The sequence below is a fragment of the Priapulus caudatus genome, unplaced genomic scaffold, assembly GCF_000485595.1.
Source record: "Priapulus caudatus unplaced genomic scaffold, Priapulus_caudatus-5.0.1 Scaffold304, whole genome shotgun sequence".
NCBI classification, from domain to species: Eukaryota; Metazoa; Priapulida; class Priapulimorpha; order Priapulimorphida; family Priapulidae; genus Priapulus; species Priapulus caudatus.
This window is the reverse complement of record NW_014577365.1, coordinates 339,871-354,765: the sequence shown is the minus strand read 5'-3', so window position 1 is coordinate 354,765 and position 14,895 is coordinate 339,871. Positions and strand designations below refer to the sequence as shown.

At 53.1% G+C, this 14,895-nt stretch overlaps 1 pseudogene; it reads right to left on the bottom strand.

The window, feature by feature from the left end:
- Positions 1 to 952: 952 nt before the first annotated feature.
- Positions 953 to 6,162, bottom strand: LOC106808789 (annotated as a pseudogene).
- Between the last annotated feature and the right edge of the window lie 8,733 nt (positions 6,163 to 14,895).

Genomic DNA, 14,895 nt, shown 5'->3' with positions numbered 1-14,895 from the left:
AGAGAGAGAGAGAGAGAGAGAGAGTTATCACCGTATATATATATATATATATAGTACACTCAACTGCGTATATACTCGCGCCACACTGCGTGCGCGCGAAGCTCTGCCTAACCAACTACGCAATCAGTTACGTCAGACAGCGCGTGCCCGGCGAGGCCTTGGCAACAGCCGCGCCGGCAGGGCGGCTCTGCCGTAACCAGGCCGCGCCTCGCAGCCGCCCCGTCGATCGGCTTCAATGGAACAGCTGACTGGCATTATGGCGCAGCGGTCGCGGAAATCTGGGGCCTGAACTGCGGATGACCTAGCTTTTGTGCCTGCCGGTTTGCGCGCACGTGTAATAGGCCCACGCCGCCCGCAGCGTGTATCCACGTTACACGCGGCGACACCTTTTCAACGCGCGTAAGTAGGGCGGTGCCGCTTCGCGTTATTCAATCGGCGGTAATCGTGGCGAGGCTGCGATTCTCCTCCCTCGATCTTTCGTTTTCTCTCCGTTGCTCCCTCCCCCCTTTCTCTCTCTCTTTCTCTCTCTTTCTCTCTTTCTCGCTTTCTCTCTCGTTCTCTTCCCTCGCTCGTTCTCTTTCCCCTAATCTCTCCTTCTCTCCGCATCCCTCTCGCCTTCTTTTAAATTCTCAATCTCTCTCCCTTTCTCTCCCTCTCGTTCTCTCGTTCTCTCGTTCTCGCGCGCGCTCTCTCTCTCTCTCTCTCTCTCTCTCTCTCTCTCTCTCTCTCTATCTTCTTTATACCCCCTATCTCTTTCATTCTCTCCCGCTCTTTTTTTCTTTGTCTATCTCTCCCCTTTTTCTCTATTTCGCTGTCTCTCCTTCTCTCCCTCTCACCTCCCCCTCTCTCTCTCTCTCTCTTTCGCTGTCTCTCCTTCTTTCCCTCTCACCTCCCCCGTCTTTCTCTCTTCCTCTGTCTCTCCTTCTTTCATTCGCACCTCCCCCTCTCTCTCTCTTTCTCTGTCTCTCCTTCTCTCCCTCTCACCTTCCCCTCTCTCTCTTTCTCTGTCTCTCCTTCTCTCTATCTCTCACCTCCCCCTCTCTCTCTGTCTCTCCTTCTCTCCCTCTCACCTCCCCCTCTCTCTCCCTCTCTTTCTCTGTCTATTCTTCTCTCCCTTTCACCTCCCCCCTCTCTCTCTCTTTCTCTGTACGCGCCGACGTGTTTTCCTTACGCGGTATTGTCCGCCGTCACTGGCCGCGCACTTCTGCGCGTGCTGGGCTGACCACGTGTGGACAATAGCGTGTAGAGGTCACCTGAGGCGCGGCGCCTGAGCATGCTCGCGCGGTATTTCGGCATTTCGCTGGCCCCCAGGAATTCGCTGCGCTAGCGGTTTTGTCGCGCAATGGTTCGCGCGGGAGATCGTATCAGATGTGCCTAATTATGTGCGTGCGTGTGTGCGTGTGTGCGTGCGTGTGTGCGTGTGTGCGTGTGTGTGTGCGTGTTGGTGTGGTTGTGATGTGTGTGCGTCGTTGCGTGTAGTGCGTGTGTGTGTCTTGGTGTATGCGGTGTGTGCGTATGTGCGTCTGCGTGTGTATGCGTGTGTGTGTGTGTGGTGCGTGTGCGTGCGTGCGGCGTGGTGCGTGTGTGCGTTTGGGGCGGGTGCGTGTGTGCACGCGAGTGTGTGTTTGTGTGTGTGTGTGCACGCGAGTGTGTGTTTGTGGTGTGTGTGCAATACGAATACATAATTATAATACTCCTATCACAATAAAATAAAATTATATATAATATAATATAATATAATATAATATAAATAAATATATATAATATCAATATAATATAATTATAATAATATAATATAATAATAAATATAATATATAATATAAATAATATGACATACATGTGGCGTGCGTAATCGTGCGTGTGTGCGTGCGTGCTGCGTGCGTTGCGTGTGCGTGGCGTGGTGTACGTGGTGCAATGCGCTGCGGTGCGTGCGTGCGTGCGTGCGTGGTCGCGTGGATGTGCGTGCGTGCGTGCGTGTGTGCGTGTGTGCGTGGCGTGCGTACTGTGCGTGCGTGCGTGCGTGAGTGTGCGTTGCGTACGTGCGTTGTGCGTGTATGCGTGCGTGCGTGCGTGTGTGACGTGCGCGTCGCTGCCGGCGGGCGTGCGTGCGTGGTGTGCGACTGCGTGTGTGCGTGTGGGCGGTGTCTGGTGCGTGCGTGCGTGTTGGCGTGTGTAGCGCGTCGTCGTGCGTGCGTGCGTACGTGGCGTGCGTGCTGCCGTGCGTAGTTCTATGTGAGTGCGTGGTGCGTGCGTCGTCGTGTGTGCGTGTATGGCGTACGTGCGTACCGTGCGCGCCTACGTGCGGTGCGTGTTTGCGTACGTGCGGTGTGGGCGTCGAACGTGCGTGTGCCCGTGCTCGTGCGTCGCGTGCATGCGTGGCGTGTGTACGTGGGTGCCGTGCGTTGCGTACGTACGTGGCGTCGCGTTCGTGTGGCGTGTGTGCGTGCGTGCGTGCGTGCGTGTGTGTGCGCGTGTGTGCGGTGCGGTTGTGCGTCGTGCGTGCGTGTGTGCGTCGCGTGCGTGCGTTGTGCGTCGTGTACGTGCGTGCGTGCGTGCGTGGTGGCGGCTGGTGAACGTTGTGTAGCGTGCGTGTGACGTGGCGTGCGTGCCGTGGTGAGTGCGTGCGTGAATTGTGTGTGCGTGTGTACGTGCGTGGCGTGCGTGCGTGCGTGCGTGCGTGCGTGTGTGCGTGCTCAAGGAGCGTGCGTGTCGTACTATGTGCGTGGTGTGAAGGCCGTGCGTGCGTGCGTGCGTGGCGTGCGTGTGTGTCACGTGTGAAGGAGCGTGCGTGCGTACATATGTGCGTGCGTGTGAAGGGTCGTGCGTGCGTACATGTGTGGCGTGCATGTTGTGTGCGTGTGTGCGGTGCGTGCGTGCGTTGCGTGGCGTTGTGTGCGTGTGTGAAGATGCGCGTGGGGCGTATATATCGTGCGTGCGTGAAAGGGCGTGGTGGCGTACATGTGTGCGTGCATGTGAAGGAGCGAGCGTGCGTGGCGTGCTGCGTGCGGCGTGGTGCCGTGCATGTGTGTGCGATTGTGCGTCGTGTGTGCGGTGTGCGTGCGTGCGCACCTCGAGCCGTCAAAGGGCAAGCTTTGTGTGTGCGAAGCATGCGGCAGTAGCTTTCCATTGCCCGTCAGTGGGCGTCGAGGGTATCGGGCAATTTCTGCAACCCTCTCACCTCTTTTCTCCTCCGACGTATCTTTTGTGCGCGGGGTCAACCTGCGGCCGGCCGTCCGCCCGCCTCGGCGGTTATGTATCCCTGTCATCGCCGCGGATACTCGAAACCATGGCAGGGCATTCTTCTCGCGCGCGCGCGATGAGAGCCGAGAGCCGGGCAAAATGCTATTGAGAGGGCGTTCGCTGAAAAATCTCGCTCGAAGCACGTTGCTGCTACTGCCTTCAAGCGCGATTCGGCTTTTATTTCACGTCAAGATTACGTTCGTGCCAAATTTGAACAAAGAGCGGGGGAGCCAACGGCGGGGGGGAGAAAGGAGACGAAAGGTGGGGGGAAAAAGATCGTATTGAAATAGGGAGAGGGGGAAAGAACGAGGGAAAGGGAGAGAAAACGCAGGAGAAGAGCGAGTGCAGCGGGGAGGAACAGTACGAGTGGAACGGGGAAAGAGAGCGAGAACAGAAAGGGCGAGATAGCATAGCGGCGATGAAAAAGGGGAGAAGAGGAGGGAGCGAGAGAAGTGAGGGAAACAAGGGCAGCAGACGTGAAAGGGTGTGGCGGGAGAGAGAGGGATGAAAGGAACGGTATGGAGAATATATAACGAGGGCGAAAGAATAAGAGAAACGGGAGAGATAAGAGCGACAGAAATGTAGAGAGAAAAGAGAGGAGAGAGAAAAAAGGAAAAAGACAATGAGCGGTGTGAGAGAGAGTAGAGAGAGCGAAGGGTGATGGAGAGAGGGTGACGAGAGAGAGAGAAGAGAGGTGAAGAGAGAGAGAGAAAGAGAGAGAGAGAAAAGGGAGAAAAAAAAGAGAGAGAATGAAGAGAGAAAAAAGAAGGAGAAGGAGAGAGAGGGCTGAGAAGAGGGAGAGAGAGAGAGAGAAAAGAGGAGAATAGAGAGAGAGAAGGAAGAAGAGGAGAGAGAGAGAGAGATGAGAGGGGGGGTGAGAGAGGGAGCAGTGTGAAGAGAGAGAAGAGAGAAAAAGGAGAGCGGCGTTTGTCTTGCGCATGCTGCACTGTGGCGCCGAGCACTCCACCTGACTGCTTGCGGGTACGGCGCGCGCTCCCACGCGCACATCAAGATTAGGCTATCTACCCTCGCGGGCCGCCAGTCACCCGTAGCGATCTTAAGTGGCACTTGCAATAACATGATGAGTTGTCGAATGGAGCTTATTAGAGACGGAAAACTGCTGCGAGCCTGCCGTGGCGGAACCGCGTGTGAACAGCGGCAGTGGAGGCACTTCACATCGCGTGCGTGCACGCGGGGGACGTGTGAGCGAGAATGTCCTGTTAATGTTCAGCTTCGTTTTGATCGGTAAGATTCTTTCACACGTGCTTGGAATCGCCCAATCGTCATAGCGAAGGTTGTTGCTCATCGATTCGAATGACGTCACTGATGGCGCTGGCAATTACAACTACCAATTTACAACTAGCAAAGCTACAAACATCAACTACAACTACAATATGATCACACTTGGACACGACTTCGGCGCGCGTGCAGAATCTCAGCCATGGAGGCCGTCGACGTCGCATCGCGCAATAATCTGTCTTGTGCATTCTCATCTCTGTTCTCAGCCGTTAATGTTCCAGCTCTTCCGGTCAGGTTCTTGAACGCTATGCCGCCTCATCAGCAGTATTTGGGGTTTGAGCTATCATTTTGGTGGTAATGCGAAGGTGGGGTACGAATACTGAAGCACCCGGCATGTCCTTATGAATCTGAAGCTGTCTGAACTTCTCCGTTCCCGTGTTTCTAAGCTGTGGGTCTTGCTTGAAGATCAAGGTTAGGGTTTATACTGACTGCTACATTGCGAGTCTGATGCTGCTTATCTATTGAAAGTGGTTGATATCTTAGTGAGATGTGAGGATAAAATACAAGAAGAACGAATAATGATGTACGTGTGAAGGCCCGTCTCCACAGGTTCGAGATTCCGATGGTTTGAGGTTCGTGATAACAAGAAATCTGATCCGTAATTGTAGTTTGTAGTTATGTATTGTAAGTATTGTAAAGTTGAATTGTAGTTAAACGGCGTGCCTCCGAGCAGCGCCATCAGTGACTCATCGATCATCAGCAACAACCCGCCTCATAAGCGATTCCATTCCGAAAGTGCACGTGAAAGGAATCTACCCTGAGCGCTCGGAACGACGTGGCTGAGGGCAAGCAAGAACGCATTCGAATGCTAAACTCCACCCAGCATTCGCACTTTCCGTCATCACTGCGCTGCGGGTCCGTTGCACTGCGTGGCTCTAACTAGCGCCGATGAACCCCGTCCAGCCAGCACCGGACGGACGAACTTCCGCCGCTTACATCGCGATATCCTGCGCCGATGCGCATAGACCGCTGTAGCGTGTCCTTCGTGCGAATTAAATATACGCAATTATTTAACGATGGAAATAACGAACGTCGTGCTGCTGCTCAGAACATTACGGACGGCGCCATTCCCGCCTTGCAGTGCATGATCTTTGCACCGCGTTTGCTGATTCCGCGACGGCGGAAAAGCGAACGAGCTTCATCTGGGTTTTTTTTCGTCCCTGCGAGCGTGAAAACATGCGACGTAACCCTTTTCCAAAATACTGCACCCGCAGTGCGCGATGTATAAACACGCGGTAGTAGTTTGTTTTACCATACAGTCCTAATCACGTGTAATATACGGACGGAAAATGACGTCGCGCCTGCGTAGCCGGAGCGTTAGCTAGGGGAGCGACGGAAATACGCGCGGCCGCAAAAAGCCCGATCTGTGGCCCGTGTAAGCATTACGCGTGTTATGTGCAAGCGCGAGGAATGCGTGCGATGCCCTATCCATCCGTAACGTGCGCGCGGGCAACCGGCCTAACGGCTTCCCCCCTCTCTACTCTCTCTCTTCGTCGTCTCCCGTCATCTCTCATCCCTCTCCCTCTCTCTCCTCGCTGCGCGCGATCTAACTCTCTCTTCTCTCTCTCTCCTCCCTTTCTCTTTCTCTCTCTCTCTCTCTTTCTCTCTCTCTCTCTCTTCCCCTCTCTTTCTCTGTCTGCGTGTGTGTGTCTTTCTCTCTATCTATCTCTGTCTTTGTCGTTCTGTCTCTCTCTCTCTATCCCTCTGTCTGTCTCTCTCAATCTCTCTCTGTATCAATCTCTCTTGTTCTTCTCGCTCTTACCATTGGATCGCTCCCTTCCCGCTCTCTTTCTCTCTCTCTCCCTTTCTTCTCGCTCGCTCGCCATTCTCTCTCTCTCTCTCTCTCTCTCTCTCTCTCTCTCTCTCTCTCTCTCTCTCTCTTCTCGCTCGCTCACCCTCCTCTCTCTTCGGCGAGCGAGCACGGAGCATTACTGGGATTCCTTGCGCCGTGACAAGCGACTAGTAGCAGCTCTCAAGACTCTCAGCTCGTCAAGCAAGTTTACAAACACGGGCGCAATTACGAGCATTCTGCGAATTCCGGCGCGCGTTTTCCGGCAGAGCAAGTGCAACAGCAGCAGCAGCGGCAGCATCAGCAGCATCAGCAGTAGCAGCATCAGTAGCAGCAGAAACAACAGCAGCAGCAGTAGCATCAGTAGCAGCAGCAGCATCAGTAGCAGTAGCAGCGGCTGCATCAGCAGCATCAGTTGTAGCAGCAGCATCAGTAGCAGCAGCAGCAGCGGCATCAGTTGTAGCAGCACCAGCAGCAGCACCACCACCACCAGCAGCAGCAGCAGCATCAGTAGCATCAGCAGCAACAGCAGCAGCATCAGTAGCAGCAGCAGTAGCAGCATCAGTAGCAGCAGCAGCGGCGGCAGCAGCAGCATCAGTTGTAGCAGCAGCATCAGTAGCAGCAGCAGCAGCGGCATCAGTTGTAGCAGCAGCATCAGTAGCAGCATCAGCACCATTACTACTACTACTAGTAGTAGTGGTAGTAACAGCAGCAGCAGCAGCAGCATCAGTAGCAGCAACAACAACAGCAGCAGCAGCATATCAGTAGTAGTAGTAGTAGTAGTAATAATAATAGTAGTAGTAGTAGTAGTAGTAGTAGTAGTAGTAGTAGTAGTAGTAGTAGTAGTAGTAGTAGTAGTAGTAGTAGTAGTAGCAGCAGCAGCAGCAGCAACAACAGCATCGGTAGCAGCACTACCAGCCGCAGCAGCAGCATCGCCAACCGCATCAGCAGCAGATGGTGGTGATGATGGCGCTTGTGGTGTTGGTGATGGTGTTGGTGATGGTGTTGGTGATGGTGGTGATGGTGGCGCTTGTGGTGTTGGTGATGGTGTTGGTGATGGTGGTGATGGTGGCGCTTGTGGTGAGAGAGAGAGAAGGAAGAAGAGAGAGAGAGAGAGAGAGAGAGAGAGAGAGAGAGAGGGGGGTGAGAGAGGGAGAGTGTGAGAGAGAGAGAGAGAGAGAAAAAAGAGAGCGCGTTTGTCTTGCGGCACTGCTGCATGTGGCGCCGAGCATCCCACGCTGCTGCTTGCGGGTACGGCGCCGGCGCTCCCACGCGCCACTCAAGATTAGGCATCTACGCCTCGCGGCCGCCGTACCCGATAGCGATCTTAAGTGGCACTTGCAATAACATGATTGAGTTGTCGAATGGAGGCTTATTAGAGAGGAAAACGCTGCGAGCTGCTCTGCGGAACCGCGTGTGGAACAGCGTGCAGGTGAGGCATTCACTCGCGTGCGTGCACGCGGGGGGACGTGTGAGCGAGGAATGTCATGTTAATGTTCAGCTTCGTTGTGGAATCGGTAAGATTTCCTTTCCACCGTGCTTGGAATCGCCATCGTCATAGCCGAGGTTGTTGCTCATGATCGATGAGTCACTGATGGCGCTGCAATTACAACTACAATTACAACTACAATACTACAATACATAACTACAACTACAATTATCACGAACCTCGCGCGCGTGCCAGATCTCAGTCATGAGGCCGTCGACTCGCATCGCGCAAATATCTGTCTTGATCATCTCTCATCTCTGTTCTCAGCGTTAATGTTCCAGCTCTCCGTCATGGTTCTTGAACGCTATGCCCTCATCAGCAGTATTTGGGGTTTGCTATCATTTTGGTGGGTAATTTCGAAGGTGGGGTACGAATACTGAAAGCACCCGGCATTCTTATGAAGGCCAAGCTGTCTGACTTCTCGTTTCCAGTGTTTCTAAGCTCTGGGTCCTTGCTTGAAGATCAAGGTTAGGGTTATTACTGACTGCTACATTTGCGAGTCTGATGGCTGCTATATGCTGATGAAAGTGGGTTGATATCTTAGTGAGATGTGTAGGATAAATACAAGAAGAACGAATAATGATGTACGTGTGAAGGCCCGTCTCCACAGGTTCGAGATTCCGTGGTTTGAGGTTCGTGATAACCAGAATCTGATCTGTTAATTGTAGTTGTAGTTATGTATTGTAGTATTGTAGTTGTAGTTATGTATTGTAGTATTGTAGTTGTAATTGTAGTTAACGCGTGCCTCCGATGCAGCGCCATCATTGACTCATCGATCATCAGCAACAACTTCGGCCATGACGATGTCCATTCCAAGCACGGTGGAAATGAACTCTTACCTGAGAGTGGAACGACGTGGCGGAGGGCAACAAACGCATTCGAAGGCTAACCCAGCATTCGCACTTTCCTCATCACGCGCTGCGGTTCATTGCACTGCGTGGCTCTATACTAGGCGGAATAAACCCCGTCAGCCAGCACCGGACCAACTTCGCCGCCTAGCACGCGAGATCTCGCGTGATGCCAAGATCCCGCGCGTAGGAGTGTGCCTTCGTGCGAATTAAATTACGAATTATTTTAACGATGAAATAACGAACGTGTCTGCTGCTGCTCAGAACATTACGACGGCGCCATTCGCGCTTGCAGTGCATATCTTTGCACCGCGTTTGGCTGATTCCCGCTGACGGTCGGAAAGCGAACGAGCTTCATCTGGAGTGGTTTTTTTCGTCCGCGAGCGTGAAAACATGGCGAGCGTAACCTTTTCCAAAAATACTGCCACCCAGTTGCGCGCATGTATAAACACGCGGTTGTAGTTTGTTTTTACATACATCCTACACGTGTATTACGGGACGGAAATATGCGTGTCGCGCTGCGGTAGCGGAGCGTTAGGCTAGGGGAGCGACGGACAACGCGCGGCCGCAAAAAGCCCCGATCTGTGCCCGTGTAACATTACGCCTGTTATGTGCACGCGAGGAATGCGTGCGTGCCCTGATCCATCACGTAACGTGCGCGCGGGCAGACCTTGCGTGCGTGCGTGCGTGTGTGCGTGCGTCAAGGAGCGTGCGTGCGTACATATGTGCGTGTGTGTGAAGGGGCGTGCGTGCGTGCATGTGTGCGTGCATGTGAAGGAGCGCGCGTACGTGCGTGCGTGTGTGCGTGCGTGCATGTGTGTGTGCGTGTGTGTGTGCGTGCGTGCGTGTGTGCGTGTGTGAAAGAGCGTGCGTGCGTACATATGTGCGTGCGTGTGAAAGGGCGTGCGTGCGTACATGGGTGCGTGCATGTGAAGGAGCGCGCGTGCGTGCGTGCGTGTGTGCGTGCGTGAGTGCGTGCATGTGTGTGCGTGTGTGCGGGTGTGCGTGCGTGCGTCACCTCGATGCGTCAAAGGCAAGCTTTGTGTGCGAGCATGCGCAGTAGCTATTCATGCCCGTCAGTGGGGCGTCGAGAGGTATGCGAGCAATTTCTGCAACCCTCCTGCTAACTCTTTCTCCTCCGATCGTATCTTTTCTGCGCGCGGCAACCTCGCGGCCCGGCGTCCGCCCGCCTCGGCTCGTTATGTAATTCCCCGTCATGCCCGATACTCGAACCATGCAGGCGCATTCTTCTCCCGCCCGCTGTGAGAGCCGAGGAGCCGGGCAAATCTAGTTGAGAGGGCGTTCGCTGAAAAATCTCTCCAGCACGTTGCTGCTACTGCCTTTCAAGCGCGATTCGGCTTTTATTTCACGTCAAGATTACGTCGGTGCCAATGTTGACAAAGAGCGCGGGGAGCAGCGCGGGGGGGGGAGAAAGCGAGAGAAAGGTGGGGGAAAAAGATCGATTGAAATAGGGAGAGGGGGAAAGAACGAGGGAAAAGGGAGAGAAAACGCAGGAGAAAGAGCGAGTGAACGGGGAGGAAAAGTACGAGTGAACGGGGAAAGAGAGCGAGAAGAAAAGGGAGAGAGACATAGAGCGAGAGAAAGGGGAGAGAGGAGGGAGCGAGAGAGTGAGGGAAAAGGGGGCAGAGAGCGTGAAAGGGTGTGCGGGAGAGAGAGGGATGAAGGACGGGTAAGGAGGAAATATATAACGAGGGCGAAAGAAATAGAGAAACGGGGAGAGAAAGAGCGACAGAAATGTAGAGAGAAAGAGAGAGAGAGAGAAAAGGAAAAAACAATGAGCGTGTGTGAGAGAGAGAGAGAGAGCGAGGGTGATGGAGAGAGGGTGAGAGAGAGAGAGAGAGAAGGTGAGAGAGAGAGAGAGAAAGAGAGAGAGAGAGAGAAAGAGAGAGAGATTTTATTACTGACTGCTACATTTGCGAGTCTGATGCTGCTATATTTCTGATGAATAGTGGGTTGATATCTTATGAGTTGTGTAGGATATGAATACAAGAAGAACGAATATGATGTACGTGTGAAGGCCCGTCTCACAGGTTTCGAGATCCGAAGGTTTGAGAGTTCGTGATAACCATGAATCTGGATCCGCTTAAATATGTAGTTTGTAGTTATGTCATTTAAGTATTGTATTGTAATTGTAGTTAAACGCGCGTGCCTCCGATGCAGCGCCATCAGGACTTCATCGATCATTCAGCAACCCACCCGCCCATAAGCGGATTCCATATCCAAAGCACGTGATAAGGAATCTTACCCTGAGAGCTCGGAACGACGTGGCTGAGGGCCAAGCAAGAACGCATTTCGAATGCTAACGTCCACCAGCATCGCACTTATCCGTCATCACGCGCTGCGGTTCACGTTGCACTGTCGTGGCTCTATATCTAGGCCGAATGAACCCCGTCCAGCAGCACCGGACGGACGAACTTCCGCCGCTTAGCATCGCGATAATCTGCTCTCGATGCGCAGTATCCGCGCGCGTATCGTGTGGCCTTCGTCGAATTAAAATACGAGAAGTTATTTAACGATGGAAATAACGAACGTGCGTGCTGCTGCTATCAGAACATTACGGACGGCGCCATCCCGCGCTTGCAGTGCATGATCTTTGCACCGCGTTTGCTGATTTCCGCGATCGGCGGAAAGCGATACGAGCTTCAATCTGGGTGTTTTGTTTCGGTGCCCTGCGAGCGTGAAAACATGCGAGCGTAACCTTTTCCAAAATACTGCACCGCAGTTGCCGCGCATCGGTATAAACACGGCGTAGTAGTTCTGTTTTTAACATACAGTCCTAATCACGTGTATTACGGGACGGAAAATACGTGCGCGCCTGCTGGTAGCGGAGCGTTAGCTAGGGGAGCGACGGAACAACGCGCGGCGCACAAGCCCGAATCTGTGGCCCGTGTAAGCATTACGCTGTTATGTGCACAGCGCGAGGAATGCGTGCGTGCCCTGATCCATCGCGTAATTCGTGCGCGCGGCAACCGGTAACGCTTCCCCCCTCTCTACTCTCTCTCCTCTCGTGTCTCTCTCGTCATCTCTCTCCCTCTCCCTCTCTCTCCATCGCGCGCGCGATCAGTAACTCTCTGCTTCTCTCTCTCTCTCTTCTTTCTATTTCCTTTTCTCTCTCTCCTCTCTCTTTCTCTCTCTCTCTCTCTTCCCCTCCTTTCTCCTGTCTGCGTGTGTGTGTCTTTCTCGTCCTATCTATCTCTGTCCTTTGTCGTTCTGCCTCTGCTCTCTCTATCCTCTGTCGTCTCTCCTCAATTCTCTCTCTGTAATCAATCTCTGCTGTCCTTCTCGCTCTTACCCTTGGATTCGCTTCTTTCTCGCCTCTTTTCTCTCTTTCTCTCTCTCTCTTCTCGTTCGCTCCACCATCGGCGTCTCTCCGACTTTTCTTCTTTTCTCCCTCTCTCGTATGCTTCTCTCTCTCTCTCTCTCTCTCTCTCTCTCTCTCTCTCGCTCGCTCACTCCTCCTGCTCTCTCGGCGAGCGAGCATCGGAGCATACTCGGACCGTTGCGCCTGACAACCGACTAGTTAGCGAGCTCTCAAGACTGCCTCAGCTGTCAGCAAGTTTACAAACAGGGCGCAAGTTATCGAGGCATTCTGCGAATATCCGACGCGCGCGTTTTCCGCACAGAGCCAAGTCCAACGCAGCAGCGAGCGGCAGCAGTCAGCAGCATACAGCAGATAGCAAGATCACGTAAGCAGGCAGAAACAACAGCAGCAGGCAGTAGATCAGTCGGCACAGGCAAGAGCATCAGTAGCAGCCAGCAGCGGCTGCATCAAGCAGCATCAGCTCGTAGCAGCAAGCATCAGTAGCAGCATGCAAGCAAGCCGGCTTCAGTTTAGGCAGGCACCAGCAAGGCGCAGCACCACCACCACCACCGAGCAGCACAGCATCAGTAGCAAGGCGAGCAGCAACAGACAAGGCAGCATCAAGTACACAGCAAGTTAGCAGCATCAGTAGCACAGCACGGCGCCGCGGCAGCATCAGTTGTAGCGAGCAGCATCAGTCAGCAGCAAGCAAGCGGCGGCATCATTTGTAAGCAGCGCAGCATCAGTAGCAGCAGCAGCGATCAATGTACTACTACTACTAGTAGTAAAGGGTAGAACAGAAGCAGCAAGCAGCAGCATCAGTAGCAGCAACCAACAACCAGCAGCAGCTATATCAGATAGTAGTAGTAAGTATAGTAGTAGTAGCTAGTAGTAGTAGTAGTAGTAGTAGTATTAGTAATAGTTATAGTAGTTAGTGAGTAGTAGTAGGTAGTAGTAGGAGTGTAGTAGCAGCAAGCAGCAGCCAACAACAAGAATCCGTAGCCAGCAACTACCCAGCCGCAGCATGCAAGCAGTCCTCAACGCATTAGCAGCAGATGCTGGTGATGATAGGCGCTTTGTGTGGTGAATAGGTGTGTGATGGTTGTGGTGATGGTGGTGATGTGGCGCTGTGGCGTGGTGATGGTGTTTGGTGGATGGTGGTGATGGTGGCGCTTTGTAGGCGTTGGTGAATCATGGTGTTGTTGGCTGATGCGTGGTGACTGGTGGGCCGCTGTCGGTGTTGTGATTAAGTGTTGGTGATCGGCGGTGATGGGTAGCGCTCTGTGGTTTGGTGCAATGGGTGTGGTGAGATGGTGGGATGTCGGCGCCTTGTGTGTTCGGAGACCTGGTGTTGGTGATCGGCGCGTGATCGGCGGATGATGCGGTGATGGGGCGCTTGAGTGATTGTGATGCGATGTTGGGATGGTGTTGCTGATGGGTGGCGCCTGTGTGGTGCTGGTGGATGGGTGTGTGAATGGTGCGGCGATGGTGGCGCTTCGTGGTGTTGTGATGGTGTTGCGTGATGGCGGTGATGGTAGCGCTTTAGTTGTTGGTGATGGTGTTAGGTGATCGGCGGTGAGATAGTGGCCGCGCTTGTGGTGTTTGCTGATGCGTGTCGTCGATGGTGGTGATGGTGGCGCTTCAGTGTGTTTGGTGTATGGTGTTGGTGATGGCGGTGATAGTGGCGCTTGTGGGTTTGTTGATGGTGTGTGGTGATCGGTGGTGATGGTGGCGCTTGTGGTGTTGGTGAATGGTATTGGTGATGGTGCGCGCATTGTGGTGTATGGGATCAGGTGTTGGTGATAGTGGCGCTTGTGGTGTTTGGTGAGGTGTTGGTTGGTGTTGGTGATCCGGTGCCTTTGATTGGTGTTGGTGATGGTGTTGGTGGTGTTGGTGATGGTGGCGCTTGTGGTCGTTGGTGATGGTGGTTGGTGGGTTGGTGATGGTGGCGCATTGTGGTGTTTGGTGAATGGCGTGTGTGTGTTGTGATGGTGGTCGCCTTGCTGGTGTTGGTGATAGGTGTCTGTGGGTGTTGGCTGATGCGGTGCAGTAATCCGCCGTCCCGCAGATCTTCACCGTTTACTCATCACTTCCCTAGCCACGTAAAGAAAGCGCGGGCGTTCCTCTGCATGTGTGTGCTGTGGTGGGAGTGGGGGGAAGGGGGTCGCTGCGGTCCTGGAGGTTTCACTTGCCTCACGGTGAGTCATTGATAAGACCGAAACCGCGGCTCCTTCGAGGGTAATCGTTGGTCCCCCCTATCCACTCCCCGTTTTCAAGCTCCGTGAGCCGTATTTTCAGGGCCACCTCACCCACTATACCACTCTCAGTTTTTTTGGAATCACCGCTTCGAGACCCTCCATTTGGGCTTCCGTAAACCTCCCGCACCTCATCGGTCTATTTCTGGACATAGCGTCGCACATATAAACTAATCAATTATTTCACTCTCACCGTATTTATATGAATATGCTATTGTAGTCATTGTATGTAATTGGTATGTATGCATGTATGTATGATGTATGTATGTATGTCCCCCTATGCCCGGCCAAAACGCACAATCGACTGGATGCAATTTTCAGAAGGCGAATTCCTATACCCGGGAGTGGTTCCTAGACAATTGTCTTTTTAAGTTAAAAAATTAAAATTAAATAAAAAGTTATATTCATCAATAGATGAGGTGCGTACAGATTACACATCAACGTACGTGTGAATGCCATTGCTGCAGACCCTTAACGGCATCAGTGGCGTACATCGCTAGAACACGTCTCCTACACCGGATTCCGGGTTCGAGTCCCAGCTGGGGAAGCTTTTTGCCTCTTTTTTCTTTTTCCCCTTTGAACCCTACCTCTTTAGTAATGTATTATTTATTTTTAAGCTTTTATCTTTTGAGTTCTTATAATCTTTTACTGTG